A 25222-nucleotide genomic window follows, 5' to 3' on the forward strand; every position below is an offset into this window, starting at 1 on the left:
GTTGGGCCAGAACACTGAAGAAGAAGCTGTCAACACTTCCCCCATGGACAGTACAACAATGCTGGGCCACTGGACTCTCCATTCTTCTATTCCTAGCATCTCCCAAATGTACTAATATTCTTAACTTCACTTTCCTCTTTGTTTGTCCTATGTACCACATCGTGGGTGTGCATCTACACCCAATAATGTAGACAACCACACAATCCTTTTCCTTGTAGAAAAATATATAAAAACACAAAAAGGTGCACTATTCAGGATGGATAAGCGGTTTTAGGATTTCCCTTTTGATAAATGTAGAACTGATACCAAAGTGTACAGAGATGTAAGATTAGCTCTGTAGAAGCCCTCATAGTGTCCATTATTAATGTGAAGGTATTTAGTTTGTCTATATATGCACACATGAAGAAGGGGGTAGGAGTGTCTCAAAAGCTGTTCTACAATGGTCTGTATAATGTGAGCTAACTGTACACACACACACACACACACACACACACACACACACACACACACACACACACACACACACACACACACACACACACACACACACACTCACACACACAAAAGCACATACAAACACACAGGCACACACTTAGAAAACTTACTAAAATGAAGGCACAAGAAGGTCTTGCAGCTCATGCACTAGCCCTCATGTTATCTTGAAGCACCATTCTCATGTAATCTGACAGCAAACCTCATAGCTGCAAATATTACATGTTTTGATTGTGCCTGTAAGGGGATATCATTGTATACTGCATATCATTGTGTGGGTCTGAGCCTGTGATTCGTCATTGTTTAATCAGTGTTCTAGTACAGTAAGAAAAATAAATAAATAAATACTTAAGTCCTGTATATATACTTTGAACTGTGTCTTATTCACTGCAATTCTGCATTATGTGATTACTACCTGTCCCAGTTTTCTAAGCCATTGTTTTAATAAACTGGCTTTGTCTTCATTGCAAAAGTCAAGTCACTTGATTTTTTTTGTAAAGTAAAGTAAAATAATTAAAAAATACTTATGTCACATTGTCAAGACTTGTACTGCGTTGTTGGGAAATGCTTATTTATTACTATTGGAAGTATATAATTTTGTGAAATTGGTATTTGTGCCACAGCATAATCCAGGTCTTAGATGAAAGAGGTGAGCATGAATATCCTACAGCCATAGTTTCCCAATGTAATACATAAACAAATAAATATGAATCACTTTGATCTTTTCTAAATAGAAACTCAGTAGACAAAGATGATAAGGGGGGGGGTTTCTTTTAGAGAAATTTTTCTGTTGTTCAAGAGACACCCACCACCATTCAGCCCCTCTCACATGATAAAAACACATTTGCACTGCTACATCACAGGCTTTACAGTATAGACATTGTCAGTAATAATTAAAAAAAAAAATGTCAAATCAGCGAAACTTTCCACTTGGTACAACATATGTAGCACAAGTTAGAAAAAAGTAAAGTGTCATACCTGACATCAGTTTTAACGCTGTGCTGACACAGTAAGACTTTCGGTAAAAAATGTGGCTCCTGATTAGACATATGCAAATTAAAATACACATCGAATACACATCGTATATATTTGTGTGTGTGTGTGTGTGTGTGTGTGTGTGTGTGTGTGTGTGTGTGTGTGTGTGTGTGTGTGTGTGCACATGAATATGCACTCATAAATTTGTATATAGATTACTAGCAGAGTATTAAGTCATAATTGTGATGAAACTGTCTGGAACTGTGTAATTTGATAGAGCTTCTAATTTGTTGCTAGGTGCTGTTTCTATATATTTGCCCATAACAGTGTAACTATGGTATACTTATACTGTTATGAGGCCTGGAGGTTTAGAGTTTTGGAGTCTGGGGTGTGGGATATGTTTCCTGCATGGGTTGTGTTCATTTTGTTATCACAGTAAAAAGCAGTAAGGGTAGTTTATCATTACCTGCACCGTTTTGTGATCCCAGAGTTGGTATACAATTTAGTTGCAGGGGCTGTGGTGGGGGGCAGTAGTGCTTGCCCCCTGCAAAATATTATTTTGTGTCATTCACTGGTTTAGCAATTCCTGTATTTATTTCAGTACATCTCTGGAGTATAACATCAATTAAACTCATATGCTCTACCATGAAGCTACAGATACAGATATACATATATAGAAAGAGAGAAAGCTAATTGAGCAAGCAGACACTAAAGATAAGTGCAGAGAATACTGTATGATAATGCCAGTATCAATAATTAAAGTTTTCTTTGGTTTTGTTTGTATACAGATGATAATTAAAATTTCAAATTTTTAAACCTTGTAGGCTGCATATAGACATACAGACCAAAAAAGAAGATAAAGTAAGTCAAAAAAGCAGAAAGAAACTGATCAGTTAAACTAAAGGAGAAGCAGGCTTTCTTTGACTGTCAGCATTCAAATTATACACAGGCATGTGAGAAAGTGTTTCTCAATCTTGTACAACACAGTCAGAAACCCTATATATATTGATATGCTCCAATTTGTATAGAATGCTTTTGTGAACACAGTAGACCATATGTCTGCAAGTCACTGCAAAATTATTTTTAAAACATAGCATAACACATGCTGTACATATTTATAATCCAGGCAGAAAATAGAATACCAAAAATATAAACATTTGGACTAAATTAAATTAACCATTCCATTAAATAGCATTTTGGGCCATAACTTTTCACTGTGCATTAAATTACATACTGTTGAAGCCAAGTATCTAAGTACCATTAGATAAGCATTTCATTATTTATCCATTAAGCAGGAATTCTATCACCCCCAACATTAACTATTATTTTGTGCAATTTTTCTCACATTTTAATGCTCAGTAAAAGTACAGTGCAATTATACTAGTCACTTCTGATTTGGTCAGAGTGCTTTTCTTTCATAATGTTTCCTGTTTTGACTGCAAAAACATCAGAAAGGCACAGATGGTCCTATTTTCAGAATTTTCTGCCAGGAAAGACAAACAAGGACAAGCAAGCTAGAATTTTAGTCTCATGAAAGCCATGTGGCATTTTGACATACAATGACAAAGATTAAGAGGCAAGATAGCTTTTAAAACTGTCAAACATATGTTGTAAAAGAATAGAAAATGATGAATAAAAGAGTCATGCTGGCTTTGATGTTTATGGTAATTCCAGCATAAATAATACAATGGTGCTTTGTGTACAAGTGATAACATTTTGGACTATATAGTCTAATTTATAAGGGAAAAAAACATATTCAATCCATTGCCCTAAGGGGAAGTATTACTCCCACTGCCAGCATTCAGAACTAAAACTGAAATCGCAGCGCACAAATAATATCTTTTGTGAAATACATAAAATTCTTTGATGTGTGTGTGTGTGTGTGTGTGTGTGTGTGTGTGTGTGTGTGTGTGTGTGTGTGTGTGTGTGTGTGCATGCAAGGGGGTGCATGTGCACGCAAGTGAGCATGTTGTACGTGTATGTGCAAGGTTACATATTTTTAGAAGAAACAATTACTCCAGGTATATTGATCAGTCCGTGGTCACAACGCAGTCCTGCAGGGTTGGGCAGGCTTCCCTTGTCCACTTCCTGACCTTCCTGATGGTGACTGGCTGCCTCTTAACCAGTAGCACATAGAGGGGGAGAAGGTGCAGCAGGTTGTGGTTTGATCTCCTGAGCAGTGGGATGGCTGTGCAACCATATGCTTCTTTAACATTCGCATATATTATGTCCAGTGTTCTGTTCTCCCTGGTGGGCAAATGACAAAGTGGGAGAAAGTAATGAGCGTTCTATTTAGGGAGACATGGTTGAAGTTCCCAGAGATGAGGACAACAGCATCCAGATAATTTGCCAGGAGTCTTGCAGAGACCGAATGCATGACATCACATGCTGGTTGTGCTACTGGTTAAGAGACCATTCAGGTCCAGAAAAAGAGATGCAGTAAAAAAGCAAAGAAACAGCCGGACTCGAAGGTCAAGGAGGGGAAGGCCAGGTACAGGATTTAGTGAGAACAAAAAATGCAACTGTGCAACATCAAAGATGTATGGAAGGGGATGAAGACCATTACAGGCTATAAGTCCAGAAGCCATGTGATGGAAGGGAGTAAAGCGAGAGCCAATGGGTTTAACATGCTCTTTAATAGGTTTGATAGCACGCACTGGACAAACATGTGATACGGTCCCCACTTGCAAAGGGAAGATGACCTCCTAGATAGCAAGATGCATACTTTGTCTGCCTCCCCTCCAATATCTATTGTTTAACACATTGGAAGGAAGGTACACAATCACATCCGGACCACATGGCACAAACAAAAAAACACCACACTCCCACCTCGGCTGGTAAACCTGAGGCTAGAAGTTTGACTATCATCCTATCAGCGGACCAGCTGATCAGAGAATTAAGATAACTTTGCTCTACAAAAGTGGTGGGGCCTGATGGCATTAGCCCACAGGTGCTGAAGACCTGCACCTTGCAGCTTGGAGGGGTGCTACTCAAGACTTTCAACTTGATCCTCAGTATCCATAGGGTATCCATGTTGTGGAAAACATCCTGCCTAATTCCAGTGCCAAAGAAGGCATGCCCAGGGGATACTTCAGATTACAGGCCTGTGGCACTCATGTCACACTGCATGAAAGTCCATGAGAGGTTGGTCCTGGAAGTACTTCACCCCAAGGTCAGGGCAGAACTAGACTCCCTTCAGTTCACATATCAGGAGAAGATAGGGGTTGAAGATGCCATTATCCACCTTATGCCTAGCGCATACAGTCACCTAGACAAACTAGGAGGATCCCTCAGAATCGTGTTCTTTCACTTCTCAAGTGTCTTTAACACCATCAATCCAGACAGTCTGGGTAGTAAGCTGTAAGCGATGAATGCAGATGCTCCTTTAGTTTCATGGATCCTGGATTATCTGACTGAGGGGCCCCAATAAGTGCAACTGCATGGCTATGTGTCTGACACAGTGCTATGTAGCACTAGAGCACTGCAGACAACAGTCTTATCACTTTCCTTTTCACCCTGTATACCACAGACTTCAGCTATAACACTGAGTGCTGTCACCTGCAAAAATTCTCAGATGACTCGGTCATAGTAGGAAGGATCAGGCATGAAGATGAGGAGGATCACAGAAGGGTGGTGGACAGCTTTATGAGGTGATGTAAGATTAATCAGTTGCAACTGAACATCAGTAAGATAAAGGAGCTGGTAGTAGATCCAGGGAGTTCACGATCTCGTCCTGCAATGACCCCTCTTGTCAGTTTGGTGGGTTGAAGTGGAGATTGTTTAGGACTTCAATTATTTTGGAGTGCACCTGGATAAAATTCACAGGTGGCATATAAAAAAGGTTAGAGTAGGCTGCACTTTATAAAGACTCAGATCCTTTGGAGTCAGCAGCACTATACTGCAATTGTTTTAATAGACTGTAGTGGCCAGTGCTATCTTCTTCACAGTGATTTGCTAGGGTAGTAGCGTAAAGATGTCTGAGGCAAACAGACTCAATAAATTGGTAAGGAATGCTAGCTCAGTAGTTAGAGAAAAATTGGACACCCTTGAAACAGTGGCTGAGAGAAGAATGTTAGCACAATTAAAGTCAATCGTGGAAAATATTGATCATCCACTAAACAGAGTGGTGGATGGACAGAGAAGTTCCTTTAGCAGGAGACTGATGAGCTTAAAATGTTCCACTGAACATCACAAGAAATCCTTCCTTCTCACAGCCATCAGACTCTATGACACCTCCTACCATCTTAGCACCACCCCCACTACTGAAAGACACCACCCAGCACAATGTTAAACTCTTACCTATCTTTTTCTTTTTTCCCCATCCTTTTTATCTCTCTTTTATCTCTTTTTTCAGTGCAATTATCCTTTGTGCGATATGCTATACTTTAGTTCAAGTATCGTAATGTGCAATACCCCATATCCTACTGTGAGTGATAATTAACATGAACTGCCCCCCCTTCATGTCACTACTATACATGGTATCAAGCTTATCCGACACTTTGGCTATGGTCATCGGTGTACCTATTTCAAGCCTTGCTGTTATATATTTGGGGTAACATAAGTGAATATAGTATCTGTCATACCTATTTATGTAATGTGTTTGATCTATATTGTGCCTATGTTTATCTGCGCAGTTGTAACATAAGTAGTTTCCTGCTGGATCAGTAAAGTATTTCTGATTTTTATTCTGAGTCTGAATTAATACAGCAGCAGCAGCAAAATAATTTGTTTGCCTGTTAAATAAACTGGAAATTTAAATTTTCACCACTAGGTATCACTTGAGTATTCATGACTTGTCAATTATTCTGAAAATCTGTTGGATTTTTTTTAACTTTGTAAGTTCTAAACTTGATTTGACTGGACAATTCTTTATTAAGTCTTATAACTGTTATTACATATCCTATGTAACTATGCACTAATTTGGAGATAGCCATCTATAATCTCTCTCTTTTTTTATATCTCTAATATCTAGAAACATAATTACCATATACTGCATTAACTTGTCTCTGTAAATCTTCATTTTGATTAATCCTATTATATTAATCTGTATGTGCTAGAACAGTAGAAGTATATTTATTATACCCTATGTTTCCTGCATTCCAGATCTGTGGCTTTGCATACACTGTCAGTGTCCTTTTAATTTTCTATCTAATGTACAATAATCATTATGTAATGTACAGTTTATTCTGTAATAAATAAATCCAGTAGCATCTGATCACACTATTTATTAACTCCAATCCCTGTATGTCACACCAAAGAACACTCGATCGAGTCAAAAGTACAATTGCAAAACTAACTGAAGTAGTCACAAATCCACAAAATTGTTCCAGATTAAAGGAACTTTGTGGATTTGTGACTACTTCCAGTGGTTTTGCAATTGTGCTTTTGACTGGGTCGAGTGTTCTGTGGCTGTAATACACAGGGATTCGAGTTATTAGTTTGTTGTGTCTTCCCTGATTTTAATGTGGTTTTGGCATCTGAACATAAATTAAAACAGAGACTGAAATTTAGTACTTTCATTTTTGCCATGCAATGGTTTGAAAATACAAATTAAAATTGAAATTACGCTTGAAATACTTCAAGTTGTGACATTGCTAATCTGCACGAATACACGTCTGAATCTGTACTATACTTGCTTTAACTCTAAATTAATGTGCATAAATGCACATCTGGATTTATAATATATACGTGTACAAACTTTAAAGAATACTTTATTTTTGATAATTGAAACAAATATACAGAAATTCAGTTAGCATACTGTTTATGTACTGAAGAATCTATGCAGTTAACTGCAATCATTTATATTCTTAGAAACATTGAAAGAACAATAGAGTGGTTCACACATTCTTACAGTCTTCACTTCTGGATTTTTATATTGATAGTTCAGTAGTCTTGATACTTGATTTGTCCAGCACAGCTTTTGCAGCACTATAAATTAAACCTTACTCAACATTGTCCCAGTCACTGCTGGGGTACTGGAAAAGCTACCCTAGTGTCCCTTTAATACCCAGTTTCAGTCTCTCTCTCACTCTCTCTCTCTCATGCAAAGATCTGGCCTCCAGTCCTCCCCATTTCCTCTGTGATAAGGCTGTGTGGTAAATATCTTGAACCTTTAATTAACTTGTAACTGACAATTTTATAATCCAAAAAACTGTTTTCTAGACAACTTGTTCTTCTTGTTTAATATCTGAAAAAATATATATACAAAAGCAGCATCAGGTTCTTATAATACCAGCTCTAACAATTATATGTTGACCTAGATGCCTTCTGCATTGCTTGTTGCCCTGACTTTAACTACACTATTAAATATATGCAAAGAAATAAACTTATGTTACTACTAAACACTTGTGAGTCACAGTAACCAAGTTGCTAATGTGCTATAATGAAGTAGAAAGGCTGTAAATTTATTAATAAATCAAATGGAAAACTCACTGGCATTTTGTTCCTAACATTCATTGAAACTAAAGTAATAATCTGACATTACTAATTTGTCAGCATTTCTGCACATTTATTAAATCAATCTTTCCTTTTGAATTTATCAGTGTTGCATCCATACTTACTTTTACTTCATGACCCTCACACCATAATTTATACAAAATAATTCCTCCACTCAGTGTGCAGCTACCACTGCCAACTGCCTTAAAATGTACATGTTCTTATAGCTCACATCATTTGACTCTTTTAGTAATTTTGCATGCTGCAAGAGTCTACTGTAAGTAACTGTTTAAAATTTTCCTTGTAGCCCATATCTCCAGATAAATAGTAATAACTGTTACTGCATAAAAAAGTGTCACTAATAATATTTAACTGATCTTTTGCATGCTGTTTTATAACACACAATACTGTCTTCAATTCAGCTTGCTGGGCTGACGTAATCTAATAAGTTAATCGTGTGATTCTGTACTTCTCATTTGCTGCCTGTGTATACTACAAATCTTGCATAAAAAATAATAAAATCTTGAAGTGTTTTCATGTACACATTTACTCCTAGAATTGAACTGGTTTAATTTTAGAGCTTTACTTATCAGTCGTTTAGAGGTATGTAAAGTTTCCTCATACAGTAAATTGCATTGCACTCTTTCCTTACATAACATGTGAACATGTGACTGTACTGACAAATAATAGTTATACTGTACTACTCTTTTTTTGCAAGGGATCTGAATCATGGACTGTACTGGCATTTTTAAAATTGCAGCATTGACTTTAAATTCTACATTCTGTAAAACTAGCAAAACATCATTTCATATTTATAAATGCTTTTCTTTTGTTTCCATCTGTATCAAGATGCATTGTAACACTTTATTACAACCATGTTATACGACAACCACGTGGCCAAAGTGGTTAGAAGAACATTTTATATAGCCCACCTAATCATGAAGGGATTCACATCTAGATCAGGGGAGGTCATTGTGCCTCTTTACTCTTCCCTCATCAGGCCCATAATTGAGTACAATGCCCCTTTTGGGATGTACCTTGCCAGACACCTGCAGCAACTGGAAAGACCCCAAAAGTACCTCACCAAGAGGATCAAACAGATGCCATATGCTGCCCAGTTAAAGAAACTCCAGCTCTACTCAGTAGCATACCGCCTGCTCAGAGGCGATCTGTGCCTGACGTATAAAGCAATGTCCAACCCGGAATTAATGGACATGCTGCACCTCAGAAAATCTAAATCCCATCGAGCTACACGCTCAAGAGACTTGAACCTCAGCACTGAAATAAATAGGACATGCTGGAGGGACAGATTCATAACCCAGAGGCTCCCTTCACTCTGGAATAAAATCCCAGTCCAGGTTAGGCAGAGTCCCTCATTGACTCTCTTCAAGAGGAATCTTGATGAGTGGATGGGAGATCGTAGGTTTACCCCGGGTATCACTTCTGTGTCACTGTTAGACAGAGGCACAGTATACTAACCTTAAAAAAGGGCATAGCAAAATTAATTTAAAATGGGTGGCGAAAGCCAAACACACTCTGGCTAGGCTTATAAATGCCCTAGGGCAGATAGCCTAGTATGAACCTATGAACCTATAATGTATTAGTCTTAACACTTGTGATAATGTTTGAGGAAAAAAAACTAATACTTAAAAAAAATCATCTGCCAGATCTGTAACTATAAAACATTTATTCATCAGATTTACCTAGTGTTGCCACCTATCCATTTTTTCCAGACTTACCGGAAATAAAACCGCTTACCCCCTAGTCTGGAAAACTATATAGACTCCAGCATTCTGCTTCAAGAAACAAATAGACTATTGGAGTTTGTTAAATTGGTAGATTTACTATGTTTTTTTTTTTTTTTTATACAGAAAAGTATTGTAAGTTGGGTATTTACTATGCTTTTCGGTTAAAAAAAAAAGCATAGCATAGCAAAGCAGAAAAAGAAGACATTCCACCTCCCCCTGATGTGACTATGACATAACAAAATGGGTGGAAATTGGGAGGGAAGATGAGATGGTCAAGGATAGGGAGGTGTGAGGGGGGTGACCTGGTTCTGGTTTCAGTCACAAGGAAAAGTGGCAATCCTAGATTTATGCTGACTGTCATTTCTGGTGTACCACACACGTGGTACCAGAACGGTGTACTTATTTACTAATCTCAAATCTAGTACTAGCCTGTAACTTTCATCTTTTTTTCTTTACTGACCATAATGGTAAACTGAATGCACTTGATCCTTTTGCTATACTACCCTTTTCATTCCAGTCTGTAATACGTTTAAGAAAGTCTTTTATTGCTTCTCCGAGAATGAGACGTGACTTCTGAAAATGTGGTTTATAGTGTTCTGCCTACACTTCACCTGTGGCAACTGAACCAATTGAAGCAAAATCTAAATTGTCTTTACTCGGTGAATCTGAATATTCTTGTAGAAACTGAGTTTTTAAATCTATACATTATCTTTATAATTTCTTACAACTGTCTTCTTTTTGCACTACTCTACAGTCTGCAACATTTTTATCTCCATAAAATGTTGTTACTGCAGTTTAAAACAACATTTACCTCTAACATGTACATGCCTATTATGGTACTGCCCCAATTATAATTGCACACTGCTGTAACCTCTGAACCTTCAAATCCTGACAACATTATAATAGTGCTTATGTATTCTGGTAGAGGTCTGTTTATAAATGAAACTGGTGCATCTGCATCAGTCAGGACTTTCTTCCATAATTCATTTCCTGTAAACAATGGTCTATATAGTCTGCCATCCCTCTCTACCTTAAGGAATGTCAAATAAAGCAACTGGTTTGGTACTGGACTTCCATAACCTTTATAGATATTTTCTACAGAACCACTTCCCATGGTAACGAGTTATGATATGCCTTTCTTCTTTATTCTCCCTGAAAATATTTTGTTTACAAAGGTTTTTAGTGTATCATACTGATCCATTTCAGCAAAATTGCTGTCATTCTCTGCACTGATTCATTTTCAGACTCTGATCTCCCCTCGGTGCAATATTTGTACTGGCTTCTGAAAACAATAAACTAGAATCTGTTAGACTCTGAACATTATTTGCATAATTTCTGCTTTGTGTTCTGTCCAAAAATCCGCATGTTATGTACACTGACTTTGTTAACATCAACCTGGTCTGCATTTGCAATACTGCAATTTCAATCTGCTTTCTAAATTACATATGCTGTAGCATTTATAATGATTTTTGTAGACTGTAAACTGGAATTTGTTAAAATCTGTGCACTATTTAAATCTGAAAACTATACTGTTATCAGAAGTTAAAAATACATTTTTTTCTGTAAACACTGATTACAGGTGTGGATTATGAGGAAGTTTCAATATGGCTTGCTTCGGCATTTTAACCCTTTTGCATCTGGAAATATTTAACATTCCTGAACTAAGATTAAAATTTATATTTCTGGAACACTTTTTTTAGTAGTTCATAATACAATACTAGGCTATTTGCCCGGAGGCTCTTATAAGCCTAGCCAAGAATTTCACCCATGTTCCCACTAAGTCAGCAACTGTTTTCCCTGTCCATCGGGGACACAGGTGGGATCCCAGGGATATATTTTCTGTTTCCCATCCACTCCTCCAGGTTCTTCTTAAAGAGGGCTAGTGAAGTACTCTGCTTGACTTGGAGAGGGAGTTTATTCTACAGATGGGGGAGTTGTTGGGACACAAATCTATCCCACCAACAAGTTCTATTAATGTCACAGACCAGGTTGAGACCCTTGCATATGGGTTGCGCAAGTGGATTTTGACTGATAGATATGCAACAACTCAATCAAGGCTGAGTCTGAGACAGCCTTGTATGCCAAACACAGGCCACTTCTGAGCAGTCTGTAGAAGACTGAGTAGAGGGACAGGGCTTTTAGCCTATCTGTATAGTATAGGTGTTTGAAACCCTGGGTTTTCCTGGTCAGGAACTTCTGTGGTCTCTCCAACTGATGCTTGTGCTTGGCAAGGTACATGCCAAAGGGGGCATTGTGCTCAATAATGGGTCTGATAAGGGAGGAGTACAGGGATGTTATGACCTCCTTGTTCCTGGATGAAATACCCTTACTTATGAGGTGGGCCATGTAGAAAGCCTTAAGTACAATGAAGACAACATGGTGGTCAAAAGTCAGGTTGCTAACAACCTGGGTGCCCAAGTCAATCACGACTAATTGCATGCTTAGCATGTTGTTATTAATGTGATAATTAGTGAGGACACCATTTTCCCCAAAGGGGGATAATGAGGCATTTCTTGGCATTCAGTTTGAGGCCATGCTTCTGGCACCAGTCATTAGTTTGGGTAATGCCCTCTTGGAGGATGTAAACATCACTAGGGGAATTTATGACAATGTCCAGCTTGTGTCATCTGCAAATTTGGTCAGCTACACACCATTGGTTTTGGCTTGCACATCAAAAAAGTATATCCCAAACAGTAGAGGTCTCAAGACCAATCCTTGGGGTATGCCACTTGTTACAGGTCTACTACTAGAGGTGGCTTGCTCTAGTTTGGCTGAGTGGGTTCTATCAGTGAGCCAGTTCGCTACCCATCTGGTAACATATGGGTTGATGCCTAGCTGGGAGAGTTTATGTATTATGCCCAAGTGGCGAATAGTGCCGAAGGCTTTGGCTAAGTCAAGGTAGGCAGTGTGCATTGTCATCCCCTCATCTATGGCTTTGATGACTGTTTCTAAGAAGGTGACCAAGTTTAACAGGCATGGTGTCCCTTTGACAAAACCAAACTGTGTGGGATCAAGAGTCTGGAGTTTGTCAATGTCCTAAGGTCCATGATAATACATTCCATGGCCTTGCAGATCAGGCTAAAAAAATAAAATTATTTTAATTATTTCCCATATGGTTTTGGACACACGGTGGATTCTTATGCTCATATCTGTGTCTGCTATGCTATTTATGTCCATTTAACTACCCTTTTACAGTTCCTATTGCCTGTTTCAATTCCTGTGCACGGAAGTTTTCCATGTACACTACGGACACCGACACGGAGTCTGCAGGGCTGCCTATCTTCATGCTGGATCACTCTAGCTCCCTCATTTGCATGAAAATCACCTGATTATGAGGTGGTTTGTATGCCATGGATACTTCCATGCTGTCACATGCATGCACACTGCCCAGCTCAGTTTACTGGATCGCACACCTGTTTACTTTCATGTAAGCAGTGTGCCATGATGCCTACCCAGAAAAAAGTCAGTGTAGGCTTTATTAAATTCCCCCCTAAGTGTTCTCATCATGGAGCACTGTGACAACTCTACCTAACTAGGCTAATGAACAGTAAAGTCACTAAGAACCTGAATATGTACAACTGTAGAGTATATGTGCAGAAATCTTTATCAGGAAGTCACAGTTAAACACTCACATTTCCTGGACCTTAGTTTAACCTCAAATAAGATTGGACTAGTCTAGCTGTACACAAAGTGCAAATGCATACACACACGTGCAAGCAAATAGTCGGCTAAATCCATCCCATCAAGAAACAAACTGACCAACCATGATGTATTCAGGTAAAACACACACAACTGAAATAAAATAAATAAAAAATGGTGGATGATCCCATCCAAGAGTAAGTAAACACCCACACACCCACATCAAAGTTTAAATAGGAAACTTTTGAAATAAAATAAATAAAATGTTACAACACATTACTGCTTAGTAAAAAAAAATACAGTAGTATACAAAATACATAATTTGTACCCATTTATTCCTCACCATGCACCCACAGAACAGGAGCTGAAACCATTGACTTTTCATAGCCTTACAATCTCTCAAAAATAAAAAGTTGCACTTACCTGTGATACCAAGTACCTATCTGATGTATTTATGGGTCACACAGTCTGCTGGTAGTAGTCTTCCTCTACAAAGAGGACGATTTCAAAATAATTCCTTCAAAAAATTAGCCATGTAGCCAATATCCATGTAACAAGGCATGGGTCAACAGGACTATTTCTCCTTTTACAAGAGACAAGACTGCAAGAAACCCTAAGTTGACTGCTTAGATTCCTGTTGAATTTATTTTTAACCATTAAATACACATTTACTGGTGATCTTATTGTAGAAGTTTTTAAACTTTTATTTTTACATTTACTGTTTGTATTAGTTAGAAAATGCACATTTACTGATGTCTTTATAGTTTAAGTCTTTAAAATTTTGTGAGACTTTCTGTCAGATTTAGCTAGAAAATGCACTGTAATAAAAAGTTGAATCCTTACATAAGGTATATTGAAGGTGTTGAGTCACTGGCCAGTCATCTTGCAACTTCTTTGAAGTCATTCTTGTAAGAATTCCCTTGCATCTCAGACTTCACAGTGGTACCTTGTTGAGCTGTCTTCTTGCTTGGAGATTCTGAAATTATTTTGCTGAAGATTTCTGATAACTTGAAGTAACGTTCTTTAGCCATACTGCTGCTTTTAAAACTGTCTTTATACTGTTGATATGCTCATACCAGGCTTTAAATAGGTGGGCTGCTATGGGGTTCTGGGGATCACTTTAACTGTAGTATCTCCTCCACAAAGCCATGTTGGTCACCAATGATAAAAATAAACCAGACGTCTGTATGCCCGATGCTGTACTGAACAAGTGCCAACTCTTACAGTTCAAAAAATAAAAGTCTTGGTTCACTGCAGGTCTGGTAAAGGTAGTTTATTATTTAATCTGTAATGAACAGCAAAATACAAGAATTTTACAAGCATATAGTGGCAGTAGATACAATCATATATTACTGAAACTACCTCAAATGACAATACTGATGAACTAAACCATGCTTAAACTTTTGTAATTGAAGAATGAAAATAAAATATTCAAGCTTTTGTAGCTCTGAAGACTGAATTAAACTTGTCCGTTTGTAACTCGAACTCTGAACTGTTCTTTCCTTGGAAATACTGAACTCCATCTTGAAAGTATCTAACTTAATACCAAAGTCCTGTAGACTTCCTATTCAGTTTTACACAACTCCTTATCCTTGGTTCTCAAGCCTTGTACCATCTAAATAATATGTATTTTGTATCTCTGCAAGGTCTTTGAGAGTAATATGTTCTGTACACATCTTGTAAGCATGTCTCATTCTTATCAATGCTTTGGCATGAAGGTTATTTCACACCAAAACATGCCTTTCGATTGAAACAGCACTTACTGAAACTGCATGTAAAAATGTGAAATACAAAATGAAGATATAGGCTTGACTAATATGGATGCATTTCTAGCCTATGTAAAAAATAATACTATATTTATTTAGGATTTATTCTGGCAAAACTACATTCATGTGAGACCTTATCTTATAATGCTACTTGCAGTAGTATAATCTAATGAGCTTCGGCTAAGGAACAGTCAGTATAATATGTCCATGAAATAAAAGTAGGTAAATGCAAAAAAAGGTATGCATGAACAGCAAGGTGATTACTGTGGATGGCATCAACAGCTTTATGGCTTATAGTGCTATAATACAAGCAGAGGTTTTTAAAAATTCATTTGAATGAAATAGACAGTAGCTTAAAGCAAGCATACTGAGCAAATGGATCTGAATATAGCATGTGTCCACACAATTAGAGGTAAGACTTCAGTATCAAGACTGAGAGATGACCTTTATAGAAAGCATTAAAAACAAAGCAGGGTCTATGAGTGAGAAAGACAGTGAAGATAACTGGCTAAAACAGAAAGGAGTTCAGTCCATTTAGAATAATAGCAACTGCTATGGATTATAACAAATAATGTTAGATATCAACATAATTTACCAATTAGATAATGTGGGGAAGTGGTAAACTACAAACTTTGTAATACTTGGTTGATATTCATTGTTCAAAAAGTGCTGCTCTGAAGACCAATGGAGATTCCAATGAGCAAAGCTCTGTAGCTGAGGAGTTACAAGTTTTTGTGATCACTGTTGACATTTAAAGAACTCTCAGAGCTTTTATTACAAAATCATATTTGACTCCTTCTTCTTTGGTATGGACATGAGAACAATAGGCCTGTGCTGGTCTAATCTACCTTTGATATACATTTGCAAAGGAGTTGAAATCTCCATCCTACTATCTTCTGACCACTCAGTGTTGTAAGGAGAGACTAACACTAAATCACTGGCTTACCTAGCAATATTACAAGTTGCTTTAGCACCAGGAAGATAGTAGACTGTAGTCCTTATAAATTTAAAGGCTATTAAGTTTGTTTACTTTTTTCCCGATAATTTCCCCACATATTGGCCACAGTGGTGCAGTGGTTAGCATTGCTGCCTCACAGCAAGAGGGTCTCCGGTTCGATCCTCAGCTGGGGTGTATTCTGTGCAGAGTCTGCATGTCCTCCCTGTGGTCACGTGGGTTTCCTCCAGGTGCTCCAGTTTCCTCCCACATCCCAAAGCCATGCTGTAGGTGGATTGGATACTCTAAATTGGCCCTAGGTGTGAGTGCATGCATGTGTGTGCCTTTTGTGGAAGGTTGGGCGCCGGGCTGGCAACTCGACACCATAAAACTCCACTGCCAATCATGAGCGGATAGGTGATCCACTGTGGCGACCCCTAACCAGGAAAAGCCGAAAGAAGAAGAAGAAGATTGTCATTAATGCCCTCACTACTTTTCCATTCTAACAGACTGCTTTGCAGTTCACCAGTTAACATTGAGATGAAGAAAATGTGTTATGGTTTGTTTAGTTTTATGCATTGTAAGTCTTCCACTAGATTTTCCCATTTCCAGTAATGCATTGCCATCCTGTTCCTCTGTGTTGGCTAATGTATTTGGAAAATGTATGCCTACGTCCTCACCTATCTGACCACATCCTTTTTTAATGAAGCTAAACTATTGTTTGGCATCCTTCAAACCTTCAGCTATCTCTACCTTACAGCTCTCTTTAGCTAGGCTAGGTATGTTTGCTGATTACAGGACTTTGCACCCTTCCTCAGTCCTTTCTTAATATATATTTATGTACTTTTTTTTTTCATTTGTTTACTATTGTCTCAAGGTTTTCATTGTATAAGACCACAAGGACCAAAAGTCTTAATTATCAAACATGGGTTCTTCAGGGGAGCTAAATCTTTGACTTTGATGCTGTGGTTTTCAGCATTTTTGCTCGTTCAATATTGTGGTCTCAGAATTTTGATTTTCAAAACTTTGTGGCTCAGCATTGCCATGGTAAACCATAATACATACACAGACACAAAGACACACACACACACACACACACACACACATATATATATATATATATATATATATATATGTGTGTGTATATAGATGTGCGTATATATATATATATATATATATATATATATATATATATATATATACATATATACATATATATATATATATATATATATATATATATATATATATATATATATGGAAACCACTACTTTTGTAGAATGGTGCTTTAGTCAACACCTGGTTAATCAATGCAGTTTGGTTGACTAAACAGGTGGTCAACACCTGTCAGATCAGACAGTTGTCTGGACTGGAGAATTTGTTTTCCTTGATCTCCTACGCCAATGTGTATGTGTCAGACTGAAAGGTGATTAAGGTTAACTTTTTGACACCACTTATTTAATTTACCTCAAATCCCTTACTCATTAATGAAGACCAATTATTACCACTAGCTCATTCTGAAGACATAGTTTGACTGCCTTTTCAGAAGCAATCTGCTCATACCTATTACTAATCATTTACCAGGGACCCTCACCAAGGCAAAGCACTTACAGAAGCAGTCAACCACACCCACTCTTTCCAGTACCAGAGAAGCAAGTCAAGAATAGATGCTTGTCTTATCAATCCATATTTTGTTCCATTATCCAACAATAACTCAAAATAATTTAATCGTATATTTACTGTAAGTCACATCAAACAACTGTGCAGAATCTTTTGTTTGTTTATTTACTTGTTTATATTCTAATGTTCTCCTTGCTGTTAGTCAATTATTATCCCTTTTCTGGTCAATCATCTCATTTTTTGTACATCACCAAGGTGAAGGTTAACTGAGAGGGACTAATTTAGACAGCTATCGGATGATTTGAATTTTTGTTCAGCAAACATATTCCTCCCTGACAATCAGCAACATGCCTAGGAGGACACTTGCGATGGGCTGAGATAAAAGGATATCCCCTCACTTCTGCAAGGGGTGTTTCCTCTCAAGAAGCCCACCTCCTGCCCTGAACTATGAGTAGTTGTGTTCCCCAGTCTCTGTCAGAGAAGTAGCACAACCAATATGCCCCAAATGTGCTTAGTCCCCCAGGAAGTGATTAAGACAGTTCCCTTCACTCCACCCCTTTCAACCTGTCTTTTATAGAGCCAAGGCCACTAACTGAGTCCTGGGTTCATGGATTGCAGTAGAGGCTGTATCCCCCTGTGCTAAGCTGGCAGTCTAATTCTACAAAATCTATCAATGTAAATCACTATACACTGAACTGATCTGCAATATCCTGTAACATAGATTGGAAACCAATAGTTGTAAATGAACAAATTGTCTAAAAGTTATCTAGTTCTTAATGTTTACTTGAGTCACCCAATACAATCTGCAGAGCATCCTGTTGAACTTTGCCCCTTACCCCTGTGATAGTGCGATCTTGGAGTTGGTATATTTAGTTAGGAGGTGTGGGGGGGTGCAACCCCCACCTTGGTGGGTTTGGTTTTCTTCCGTTTTCATGTTTGTTTTGGATGACCGAGCGAATAGTCGGTGTTCTGGGACTTTGGTGTTATGATGCTGTCGGTTTTCACGTCTCGGTGAAACGGGTTTCTGGTAAGTAGCATTTTGTTCATCTAAAGTAGACCCATATATATATATATATATATATATATATATATATATATATATATATATATATATGTATGCATACATTTCATGTTGCATGCTATTAAGAAGACATCCTAGAACATAATATATCAAATCATCTAGTACTGCAGGTGACTTTCTACATTCAAATAGCATGGCTTAACTATGGAACCACATCCCACTGTCTCTGAAACCCATTCAGAATACAGACTCATTTAAAACACAACTGAAACTTCATCTATTAAATCAATGGATCTACTCCTGTACATCTTCCAGATAAATGTCACTGCTACCTTCAATTTGCCAAAACTTCAAACCATTTTTTTTATTCAGAATCAATAGTCTACAACCAGTCTTCACCAATGCCGGAATAATTTTAATAGCATTTATACATATATAGGTCCAGGTCACACGACTGAATCTCAAAATACTGAATTTCATTTGACTGAAACCACAATACCCAATTTTCAAAATACTGAATTCATTTGACTGAATCTCATTATAATGAAAGCTTACAATCCTGCATTTCAAAATACTGAATTTTAAGCCATAGACATGCACACTTATAACACCAATGACTAACTCTATCCAAAACTTAAAAACTACTTACTTACCCTCTTATCTGAAACTGGACGATATAAAACCAAATTATGTGGTGGGCTACGTCCCCCACATAGGTGTCCTTGAGTTAGTATATACAGTTAGAGGGGGTGTAGGGGGCACAGCTTTTATATTTATGAATCTCATTTCACTGAAAGCTAACAACATAAAACCAAAATTACGTGGGGGGTTATCCCCCCATGCCGCCTAACTATATATACTAAATCCAGGATCGCACTACAGTGTGGAAAAGAGCATATACATTTTATTTGCCCAACAGTACTTACATTCAGTGAAGTGTGATTCAGAGAAATGAGTTTTCAGTGATGTGAGCTTTCAGCGATTTGGTGTGTGTTTTGAAATTCAGTGAACTGTTTTTTTTAATAAATATATAACATTGCCTCAGAAGCTGCTTTATACCCCACCTCTAAACTGCAATACTAAGGGATGGATTCAATAAAGCAAAAACTGTGTGCGCGTTGTGGCAACCTGCTGTTTCATATTCATTAAGAGGCTCTACACACCGTGTAGAGCAGAGCAAACATGGTAAACATTGTGGCATGCTAATTACAACATAAACAGCTGAATTCTATGCTAATTAAACAGTCCAAGATGGAGGAGCTATTCAACAAGCTATACGGTAATTGTGTAGACTCAGTGCAGGTACTGGCTGCAAATTACAAAACCTATTGGAATACAGCCAAGGAAATTACTCTACAAGGGAAGAATGTTAGGGGCTGCTATTACTCTTATACATGTGTATGTGCAACAAGCTCATATCTGTGCTGCTGATGCTGCTAATTGGCCTCAGCCAAGAAGAAGATGGATGTTTGGATGCCATTTAACGTTTCATGGTCTGCATGAGGTGGAAACTCTAGAGCACTACCGGGTGGATAGAGACTTAGTACAGGAACTCTGCAACCTCTGTCATCCTCAACTGAGAGCAAGGGCAAACTAAGGTGAACCAATACCTAAGGTATGTGCAGCACTTAGAATATTAGCTACAGGAGCCTTCCAGACACCAAAAGGGGTCATGCTGGAGCTGTCACAGGCATCAGCATCCAAGATCCTACACCAATTTCTGAATGGTGTGCTACAACATGCCACTCACTACATACATTTTCCAAATACACCCAAGGACAGAACTACAAGTATGCAGGATTTCTACCCTGTATAGCACCTTCCTGAACTGTTGGTTGCCATAGACTGCATGCACATTAAAATCAAAGCACCACCTGAGGAACAGGGAAGAGTGAACAGAAACAGAAAGGTTTCCACTCCATTAAGTGCCCGGTCATGTATAAAGCAAAGGGAATCATCTTGAATGTGTGTGCGTTGGCAACCTAGGCAGGTACCAAATTTCCCATATCTGGCACAACTCTCAATTCTATCAGAGGTTTTCTAGAGGAGATATCTCACAAGGTCATTTATTGGGTGTTCCAGGGTATGCACTTGAGCCATGACTGATGACGTCCATTAGAAATGCACAACCACCAGGCGAAGAATGCTAAAGCATGGCACATACTCAAACAAGAAATTTCACAGAACGTATGTTTTGACTGCTGAAGTCATGTTTCCAGTGCCTAGATACATCAGGGGGAGCTTTGCAGTACTTGTGCAGAAAGTTTCACTGTCTGTGCTATCCTTCCCTATTCTAAGAAAATAACTTCAGCAGGAACACCAAGGGGAAGAGTCACACATCCCACCATCCCACCATGACTGACAAGGTTACCATGGCCACACACAGGTGGGGAGTCAGAGGGGGAACCATCAGCCACTATGGGTGTAGGGAGACTTAGCCGTGCACAATATGCCTTCGTGCTCGCCAAGAGGCAATGGATAGCACACATGCTCAGCATTTAAGAGTGTAAAATGGTCATTCTATGCACATACATACAGTAAAATTGATGCCAGGCAATGCTCACAACCTTTACTTACCCATGTAATGGATGTGTACTGCTAGCATCATACAGAGTCAGGTCCAAATTAAAATACTTACAACTGGCGGACTATGGAGGTTAAGTGTTGAACCTGGAAAAGGGAAGTAAAGGGCTAAGAACACAAATTAATGGCAGAGCCTTGCATACTGTTACTTACGAATGTAACTAAGTAGAAGGTGTGCGATTTTTACAGCAATGGTATCAATATGTGACAGCACTGACTTATGTCAATAGATGTGTCCTCTATCAAATAATAGGCCTCATGCATCAAAGCTATATGCATTTACAAAAACCTGTAAAAAATCATTAACATTTTACAAAGAGCATCACAAACACAGATATACTAAGCACTCAGTCAGCTATGCACTTTGGGCATCAAACAAAAGACTCATGAATCCAAAAAATAGAAAATCAAGGATATGGCACAGTTAGCATAATTTTTACAAGGTGTTGTTTGTAGGGGGAGGGGGCAGGAGACCAAGCCTGACACAAAAGGTTATGAGTGCATGTGAGTAAGACAGACAGGCAGGCAGAAATTTGGACAAAGTATCAAATGGCCACTGAGACAGAATGAGATGCAAGTCTCACGAATGAAAATATGCAACTGTTGTGTGTGTGTGTGTGTGTGTGTGTGTGTGTGTGTGTGTGTGTGTGTGTGTGTGTGTGTGTGTGTGTGTGTGTGTGTGTGTGTGTGTGTGTGTGTGTGTGTGTGCGTGTGTCTGAGCAGTCAAGTTAAATGTGTGTGTGTGTCTGCAAGAACACAGCCAAGCTCTGTGCTATATCTACATCCTGGTATGTCGGACAGATATGAGCCATGTAAGGTAGAAGTAACCGTCCATCATCATCATGGCTCCTGACTGGGAGAACTGGCTCTGCCAGGAGTTGCACTGGCACACCCATGCCCCCAGTCAGAGATGCTGCTGCTACCTGAATGTGACTGATGTCTGTTGAGCGAGCTCTTCTCACAGGTATGCAGAGGACCACAAACCCATGGCCTACCACATCTGGATATGGACACCTCAATCACTGATGGAGCAGCGGAAGTGGTACCTCTACTGGAGCATGATCAGGCACAGCCATGTTGGCTAACATCAGATGATGCTGCTGACCTATGTCCACATGGATGCTGCCCCCCTACCAGCAGATGTTCCATCACAGACACTGCTCATTCCAGTATGTTGTTCATCTGCTTCATAGAATCATCCACACAGCTGTCAGTCATGTATGTCAGTCTTTGCCACATCTAGAACCTAAGCATATCCTCAGAAGCCATAGTGGAGCATGCCTGTGCCTAAACATATGTCAAATTGCACATAAAAATACATCAGGATCAGATGGAGGGTGAACAGCAGGCCTTCTCTGACCACCCCTAAAAACTCTCCTGCATGACACCTCATCCACACTTTGGCTATGGCCGGAGTCAACTGGTAGTGAGGCTGCAGTAACCACACTATCATGATAAAGTGTTTCACCCTCCATCTGTCCAATATCTGAGGTCTCAGAGGAATAGGTCTGTATAGGTTTACTGACTGTGTCTGAGGGAAATATAGCAGATAGCCAAATGTCAGCCTCAGTGTCATATTCAACCTCTGCATTCCCTGACTGTGCCTCTGTTTGGCTATCATAATAATCAGAGTCTGATTAAGATATTGTTCACAAATATTGGCCACTTTTGCTCACTGTTGATTCCACTGCTAGAATTGTAGGTAAGACCCCACATTTTACATTTCGTAATAATGCTAACTTGAAACAGCTTTTATGTAAGGATAAGAGGAACAAGCATTCGATAGAGAGCAAAAGATTAGGTACTTATGCATGTAGGAAGTGCAAATTTTGTGATGATTTATGTACACAACAAACATTCAACTGTCCCAACACTTTGTTTAAATTTGAACCCAGGTTCTATGCTGATTGTGATACTAGCAATCTGGTGTACTTGGCTATGTGAGATACATGCCCATGTTGTTACGTGGGCAAAACCACTCAGAGGCTGAAGGAACGTATAAGTAAACATCTATATGAAATATGCAAAAAGAATGAATTGAATGCTTTGGCCAAGCATGTGATGATATTTTCTGAACACCGTTTTTTGTTTAGGGTTTTACAACCAGTGTACAATAATATCAGAGGGGGTGATACCAATAACTTCCTTGAACAACAAGAACGTCATTGGATACTGATGTTACAAGCACATAAATATCCAGGAATAAATAACAGTATCTCTATTAAGCCTGTATTGAAAGGACGCAGGCTGAGAAAAGTTTAAAATTGTGTTCTGTGTTTTTAATGCTCAGTTGATACTTAATTAGTTTTAATTGTTATGAGCTGTTGATTGGTCATACTATTATATTTAAACTGAAGGTTTTTATTTGAGTTTAGAGGATCTGATGAAGCGTACTTGATATGTGAAAGCGCTTGTCCTATTTTATGGTTTATGTCAGCATTAAAAGAGACTTTTTATTGCCGCGGCTGTCCTACTGGTATTTTGTTATTATATACGTTTAATAATCAGAGTTTGCTGATACTCTGATATCAGGTGGTAAGAATCCATCAGTTCCACTGTATGGATCATCTGTGATAATAAGCGGCAAACACATGAAAAAAAAATGAAATACCTACACTAAATATTTAAAACAATTTATGTGATAACAAGCTAACACTGGTCACAGTATCGCAGATTGTACAGCAGCACATACAACACTCATTAGACCCACTTCACACATACAGCTAAATGCACATATCTGACAAATTTGCATCAATAATGAAAGAAAAATTGCTTGCCTTACCATGTGCGGATGACTCCACACTAGGCAAGGAAGCTCATCCTGGAAGAAATGAAGCAAGATAAGGATGCAATCATCACAACTGCAATAACACAGGGGGACAGTGAATATACAATTTTTGCCTATATGCCCATTTTTATCTGAAACTTGGATGACACGTCCACCCAAAGTCCATGTTTAATGAACAAGAATGTGTTAAGTCTCAATGTATCAGTAGGTTCATCCAAAAAAGAAAACACATGCAGTGCTAGTTAATTTTTTCTATATTTTACTATACGACCAAATCTTACAACTTGACATATGTAAGCTTACCTGGAACCTCCTCTTGGCACATACTTGTTCTCCCAGAAACACCAGCACTGACATTGGTCACATATTGGGAAGCTACTTCCACTGAGCCCTCTGGATCTCTGACAGTGGGTGGAAACCCTTCATTTGGTGTCAGTGGTGGCTCTGTAGCAGGCCCTCCTGTAGCTGGCTGCTCTCTCTGAACTGATGAAATCATATCAATGGCCATATGATGCACCTGATCATTTGTCCTGGTGCAACCCCCTACAGCATTCACATCATTGACTGTCCTGTTCCAAATCTCCATTCTATCAGCCATATCCCCACATCCTCTCTCAAGCAGAAAGGCTCTGTGGTGTCTGACTGGCTGCACTGTGATGCTGTTTTCAGATTAACTGAAAGGGGGTTTATGTGGATTTGTATGCTTGGGTGCCATAATCCTATGGTACATAAAACACAGAAGGATACAATACATAAATATCACATAATTAAATTCCTGCTCATATACACATATATATTTTCAAAATTAAGCACTGAAGACACACATTTCAGTTATTAAAATTGAAAGTTATATGGTTGTACAATGTTACACTCTCACACAAACCAATGTTTGGTCCAAAAAAAGGGATACCACTTTAGTAATATATTGTTTACCATGGAAATAACAGGATGACTAAACAATTTCAAGAGCAAACCTCTTGAAACACAACTTTTATTATGACAACACACAAATGGTACTTGACTCCCCCACCCCCAAAATAACAGGCAAATGAAAAGTTTGTATACACCAAGGAATACCATATAATTCAATTGTTATATATGCTTTCAACACAATTGCCATAAAATATGTACACATTTTCAACAGAAAATTCAAGATTATATGATTGCCAGTCATCTCTCACTGTGCCCAGCATGCTCTTGGAGGTGTCTATGGGCCATCAT

General features: G+C 38.5%; 1 protein-coding gene and 1 long non-coding RNA gene across 2 annotated transcripts in view; one reads left to right on the top strand and one right to left on the bottom strand.

The window, feature by feature from the left end:
* PAPPA2 (pappalysin 2) overlaps positions 1-25222 on the top strand; it is a 2663723-nt gene that overhangs the window by 2034308 nt on the left and 604193 nt on the right. The gene's annotated exons all lie outside the window — the stretch shown is intronic.
* Positions 14232-25222, bottom strand: part of LOC122813576 — a 541961-nt gene continuing 530970 nt past the window's right edge. The window contains exon 3 of the long non-coding RNA XR_006366710.1: positions 14232-14574. This is a non-coding gene — a long non-coding RNA (uncharacterized LOC122813576). The remainder of the gene's footprint in view (positions 14575-25222) is intronic.

The sequence above is a fragment of the Protopterus annectens genome, chromosome 10.part0, assembly GCF_019279795.1.
Source record: "Protopterus annectens isolate FY-2018-M chromosome 10.part0, PAN1.0, whole genome shotgun sequence".
Taxonomy (NCBI): Eukaryota; Metazoa; Chordata; order Ceratodontiformes; family Protopteridae; genus Protopterus; species Protopterus annectens.